This window comes from Halichoerus grypus, chromosome 1, assembly GCF_964656455.1.
Source record: "Halichoerus grypus chromosome 1, mHalGry1.hap1.1, whole genome shotgun sequence".
Taxonomy (NCBI): domain Eukaryota; kingdom Metazoa; phylum Chordata; class Mammalia; order Carnivora; family Phocidae; genus Halichoerus; species Halichoerus grypus.
Window position 1 is genome coordinate 74414107 of NC_135712.1, and position 6923 is coordinate 74421029.

The window sequence follows — 6923 nt, forward strand, 5'->3', positions numbered from 1 at the left end:
TCGGTCTAAAGAATTTCCTTTAACAATTTCTTTAGAACAGGTTTGCTGGCAATGAGTTCCCTTAGTTTTCCTTTGTCTGAAAGTGTTTCTATTTCATCTTTATTCCTGAAGTATATGTTCACTGGATAGAGAATTCTGGATTGACAGTTCTTTTCTTTCAGCACTTTAAAACTATGGTGCAACTTCTCTCTGGCCTCCATGGTTGCTCTCCTCTTGGTAATGTGTCATTTGTCTCAGGGTGCTTTTGGGATTTTTTTCTTTCCCTTTAACTTTTAGCAGTTTATTATAATATGTCTGGATGTGAATTTATGTTTATTTTGTTTGGCCTTCACTGAGCTTCTTGGATCCATGGTCAGGTTCTTTTGCCAAATTTGGGACATTTTTAGACATTATTTCTTTAAATACTTTTTCTGCACTGCCTTTTTCCTCTTCTTCTGAGATGCCAATGACATGAATGCTAGACTTTTGTTGTTGTTGTTGTTGTTGTTGTTTTCCCACAAATATCTAAGGCTTTTCACTTTTTAATCTTTTTTTTTTTGTTATTGTTCAGATTGAATAATTTTTATTGAGTTTTCTTCAAGTTCATTGATTCTTTCCTCTGTCACCTCTATTCTGCTACCGAGCTGGTCAAGGAAGGTTTTTGGTTTTAATCTTGATTATTATGTGGATAGGTCTAAAATTCCCATTTAGTTCTTCTTTATATCTCTTTTCATTTAGTACTTTTTCTATTTTTCCTTTGGTTTTTAGAGTCAGATAATTCTAACATCTTTGTCATGTCACCATTTGTGTCTGTTGATTGTATTTTCCCATGCAAGTTGAGATTTTCTTGGTAGCTCATATGCCAAGTAATTTCTTAATTATATCTTGAACATTTTGAATGTTATATTATGAGGCTCTGGATCTTCTTTAAGTCCTAGGACAGTGTTGACATTTTTGTTTTTGTATTCAGTACCTGGTTAGGTTCTAAGTTCCAATTAGCCTCCGGTGTCTGGGGTTCCAATGCCTATAGTATACTTTTCAAAGCATTCACAGTGCTACTTGGATCTGTCTGGTGTATATGCCACCTACTGGCCAGATTCAGACATAAGCAGTGTTATATCTAGTCAGTTCTCAAAGTTTTCTGTATGTTAAATAGTATCAGATCCACAAGTTCACAGCTTGGGAAAGAGTCCAACACTTACAAACAATTATTTGAGGTTGATCTCCTAAGTTTTTTGCTCTCCATGACCTTCTTATACATTCTGGTTCCTGGGTTGGGGGTTCTTCTTATTTTGTCTTTCGGCTAGAAACCTAGAACTTTAGTTATCCTGCTCTCCAGTGCACTCCTGAAGTGTGCCCACACCATGAGCCAAATAATGGAAGGACAAACAAGACAGAAAGCAATTATGGTTGGTCCCACCTTCTTGGAATTACATCTCCTCTGCTGAAGGTGGAGGAAGTTTCCACTCCTTAGAGTTTTGGCTACTGTGGGCTCCCATTATGCCACAGGATTGCTTAGGAGCTGGGCCATGGGATGACAAAAAGAGAGAGAGAATACTACAGGGGGTTTCCACATTCTCTCTGAATAGTATGATTTCCCTTTCTGCAACTTGAGCCAGTTTTAGAGGGCTTCTCCTTAGCTCTCTCTTTCTACTCCTTTGTGCCCACTGCAGTGTTGGCTGGGAGATATTGGGGGAAAAAAATAGTAAAGTCACCACCAATTCATTGGTAATTGAATTCCGGACATCTTCCCCAATTTACTTACTACTTTTTGGAATCCTCAAAGAGCTGCTCTGTGTATTCTGTCCAGACTTTATTCAGTGCAAAACAGAGAGTGACTGGTACTTACTCCATCTTACCCAGGCTGGACTCCTAATATTCTTTAAAACTCCAAAAATTTAATGATGCTTATTTATATTTTAATTATCCTATCTAGTCATTTTACTGAGTGAGTCTTCCCTGCTCCCCTCAAAGGTCAGGTACCAAGCAAAAATATAAAACCCAGGAAAATGGAAATCAAATATTAAATATTCTGATACTTTACCAATCCTGTATGATCTAAAGAAAAGTGAAAGGCCCCCATCCGAGCTATCTGCACCTGAATATAAAATGTCATATTATATTACTTTCAAAATATGGATTTTGAAATAATATTTTAAAAAGTAAAAAATATAAACAGCTAATCTCAACCTTTCCATTAGGTCTGATTCATATTTAGAAATTTGGGAGAAAATGGCTCTTAATTGGACACTTTTAAAGATTGTCATAGGATCATCCTACAAGCCATAGTTATAGCTCAGTGCTTCAAAAGAAATATGAAAGCTGGCCACCTGTAGAAATGCATAGAGTCAAAACAGCCGACCTCCTTTTCTCCAGCATAATCTGTATCATGGCTTAAGTAAGTGGGGCACTGAGGGGCAAGTCTGCAGTGACTGTCATTCATGGTGCATTTCTTCTGCAAATCAATTACACTTTATATACATAATCATGTCAGAGCCTGACTAAGAAAGTCTGCAAAATCTTTTCACAGAAGACTCAAAAGGATTGGAAAAAATATCATTCTCTGATACCCACATAATAATTATAAAATATAAAATGCCAGTAGAAACACATATGCACGCCATCATTCTTGACAGGTCCTCCAAATAAAATATTAATTTATTTAAATCAAAGGTCAGTTCCCATATTTAGCTCATATGCGACAGTTTTTTTTTTAAAGCAACTAAAAGTTTTCAGTAGCCATTTGATTTTTAAGAAAAAATAAAGACAGTATAATTACATGCTTCTTGGCAGACAGAATCATGTTATATTTGCATTTTAGATGTAATTTGAATCTTCAACTTTTTACACTATTTTATTTCTTTGTGCACCAATCTATTCTATTGGACCGTGAGGTCTTTGAAGGTCATAAGTAAAGTTTATTCAGCTAGGTTGATACAAAACAGAATTTAACAAATGTTCTTCAAATCATTTCAAATATGCAAAGAGTTGATCATAAAAGTTCAATAAGAAGTAATGGGTTTTTTAGCTGGCCATATCAAAGGAAAAAATTCCTGGCAAGACATTTTTTAAAAAACACTCATGAAAATTTATTTTCAGCAAAACAACTCTCTCCATTTAACTACAGTATGTGGCATTCACTGTACTACTGCTAGGTTTTTTTTTTTTTTTTCTCCTTTATTCAACGTTACTTTACTGGTGAAACATTTAAGCCAGTATTCTAAGTGGTGTGTGGGAGTTTTCTCAGAGCACATATCTTGTTGCTATATAATGGGATATGTGCATATATTTTAACTCCCACATAATCTTCCGAACTGCTCTGCTGAAGTCTGCACAGCATATAATCTAGTTAGATGGTTTCTTCCTGGGATTCTGGTTTTGAAATTATCTCAAGGCTGAGTGTAACCTTCTATAGGGTTCAGATTCAATACGGAGAAATTTCCCCCTTTGTCAGCAAAAATCTTCACTCTTAGTTGAATCTTCAGCATTCTATGGTGCCCAGAAAGCAAATTATTTAGGGCAGCATTCATCCAATAGATAGATAATGAAAGCCACATATGTAATTTTAAATTTTCTCATAGCTATATTAAAAAGGTAAAAAGAAACAGATAAAATTAATTTGTGTAATACAATATATATAGCCCAATATATCTAAAATATTACCATCTTAACATATGATCAATATAAGAATTATTAATAAGGTATTTTAAATTTTTGTGTGAAGTCTTTGAAATCTAGTGTGTATTTTATACTTACAGCAGATCTCGACTCAGACTAGCCATGTCACAAGTGCTCTATAACCACATGTGGCTAGTGGTTGTCTAATTAGAAGGATAGATTTAAAAGAAACGGGATGAAAGGATTGAAAGAGATCACTGAGGTTCTCTTCCTACCTCTTTTCTAATTGAATATTCCCATATGATCTATAGACATTTTTCTCTAATCCAAAATGTTTTTCAAGTCCTGCAGTATCCTACCTGGTCCAATATCACCTTCCTGATTCTCTGAGTCTTCTACTAATGCTACCATGTCTCTTTGCTCAATGACACCTCTTTCTGTCACTGGATCCTGGCTTGGGGTAATTTTTTCCCATGGCTGTTGTACTTATTTTTCCACTATGCAGAATATACTTCATTCTTGCTATCTTCAACCCAACGATTTTCTCTACTCTTTGCTTTTATGACTAATCAATTCCTTTTAGGTCTCAAATTCATTTGTCTTTCTCAGGGAAGATTTCCCTGAATCCCCAAGAGCTTTCTGAGAGCATGGCTGACACAACATATTGACTATCATCTTCATAACACCTGCTATAGAGGTTCCCCTTCTAGTGAAGAAACATATACATGAGGTCATACAGTCATAAACCAAGTACATTGTTGGTGCTTAATTAGTATTGTTTGAATGAATAGCATGACTGATTAAATGAATGAAAGAATGAAAATATCAGAAAGAAAGTGATTTATTAAAGGTCTCATAGTTACTAAGTTGTAAGTCCTGGACCCTAGTCCAACTAAGCTCACACAATTTAAGCATTTAAAGAGATTACAGCTTAAAGGAGATGCAATCATTATAGTATGGACAGTAGAGTTAAAAATAGCCATGCATTCTGGAATTTTTGGTTATGGTAAGTTTCCCATTTCTGAAAATAACATAAAATATGAACTGCTGATGGTAATGTAAACTGGTATGAGTGTTCCGGAAAGCAGTGTCTCAATACCTGGACTACACCTATGACCTAGTCAAACCATGTTTGAGTATATATCTCAATTCTAATTCAGGTTCAAAAGGAGAAAGAGATGAGAATTCTATTGCAGTGTTGTTTGTGTTGGCAAAAAATTATAGACAATGTAGGTGTCCCTCACTGGGGACAGGAGGGTAGGGAGTGGGTAAAATGTAGTGGATACACACCAGCGTGTACTACACAGAAGTTAGAAGCAACTGACTAGATGTACACACAGCGACATCAGTGGGTCTTAAAAGTTCACTAATGAAAAAACAAAGGACAGAATCAAATGTTTATGTAAGGCACCATTCATATAATTTTTTTTATTATGTTATGTTAATCACCATACATTACATCATTAGTTTTTGATGTAGTGTTCCATGATTCATTGTTTGTGTATAACACCCAGTGCTCCATTCAGTACGTGCCCTCTTTAATACCCATCACCAGGCTAACCCATCCCCCCACCCCCTTCCCCTCTAGAACCCTCAGTTTGACTCTGAAAAACCATTCATATAATTTAATAATACACATTGTATATACATATATATAAAACAATGAAACACATTTTAAAAGAAAATATGAACAAAAAGATACACACTAAACATATGAGAAGATCAAAATTGTTATCTATAGAAGGAAGGCATAGTGATAGTTGGAAATAAAGACAAAAGAAAATAAAATTAATGTCTTATATAGGTCACTGATAATGTGTCATGAATTGAGACATAGAACTGATTTAACCCTCAGAAATTGACAGCCAAAATTAGAAGAAAACTTTTAAAATATATATAATATTATATGAATATATTTAAAATATTTTTGCTTGTGTAACTCACTCATACTCTTTTTGAGTTGGACCTCTTCGAAAATATTTCTTTCTTTTTTCCTTTCTTTGCTCTCCTCCCCTCCTGTCCTTTTTTCTCCCTTCCACTTCTTCCCTTCCCTTGCATTTCATTTTCTATCCTCCTCTCCCCCTCCCTTCTCCTGCCCTCCCCAGACACTCTGTCTCTTTCCTTTCTTGTCTCATCTTTAGCTAATTTGAAGTGGTCATTTTAGAAATAAGCAGCTGCTTGAGATGTTCAAGAGGGTTCTGTATCATCCTGACAATCATTTAATAAAAACAGCTTGTTAAGTGGACCCAGCAACCATGCTGTCTACGCAAATAACTGTCCTAACTATCCCTTAATAAAAACAGTGCCTACACCTCCCCAGTTATTCCTTCTTTATAACTCAACTCCCAGTAGGGCATTAACAATCCATTTTTTTTTCAAGTGTTCACTTACTTTGTTAGATGCTCTGGGCAAAATCATTCAATGAACAAACCAACATAGTCACCATCCTAGATGACAGACATATCAAGATCGATACGATATAGTTACTGAATTCTGGAAGATTCCATTCTAGTGGAGAGTATACTACAAGTGATTTCATCATAAACTACAATTTACAGGCTTGGTTACATGATATTCTGATATAATCATTTTGACATAAGCTGTTTTGACCAAAAATTTAATTTTCCATATACTGAATGAAGCCCAGTTCATAGCCAGGGATCAAATAGCAACAAGAACAGACACCACAGATTCTAAAAAGGTACCATTTTTATATCATGTTTTCAAGATAAAGGGGGGGAAATTAAGATATTTCCCAAACCTTATTAACAAAAATACCTAGTAAAGGTTAAGAACGTATCTAAAGATAATGAAAATATAAAACAGATTAAAAATTATGTAACTGTGCACAAATAATCTGATGTATGGATTCATAATAGGCATTTTGTTTTGCTCAGAGGACTAGGGACTGTTTTGGGAAAAAGAGGCATTTGAATCAGAAAGGCCGAGTTGGTAAGAAGACACGAAGGACAAACATGCACAGAGGCCAGCGTGTCTATGCCACTTATGAGAAGCAGGAGAGGAGACTTTATTTTCACTGAGAGAAGATGTGTAAAGGATGGTATTGAGAAAAAATCCTGGAGAGATAAGTACAGACAAACTTTGTAAGGATATTAATGACAGAATGGAGAACATGGATCCATGAAAGATTTAAAATGGATGATGATAGGTTTAATAACGATAACAGAGATATAGAAAAGTTGCTTCATTTACAACTGATTGACACACTTTTTCATAGCATTGGTTAAAAAAAAAAAAGGACATTGGAAATCAGACTGTGTAAACCACATTTATTCATCATATTATACAGCATTCTACTCCTGACC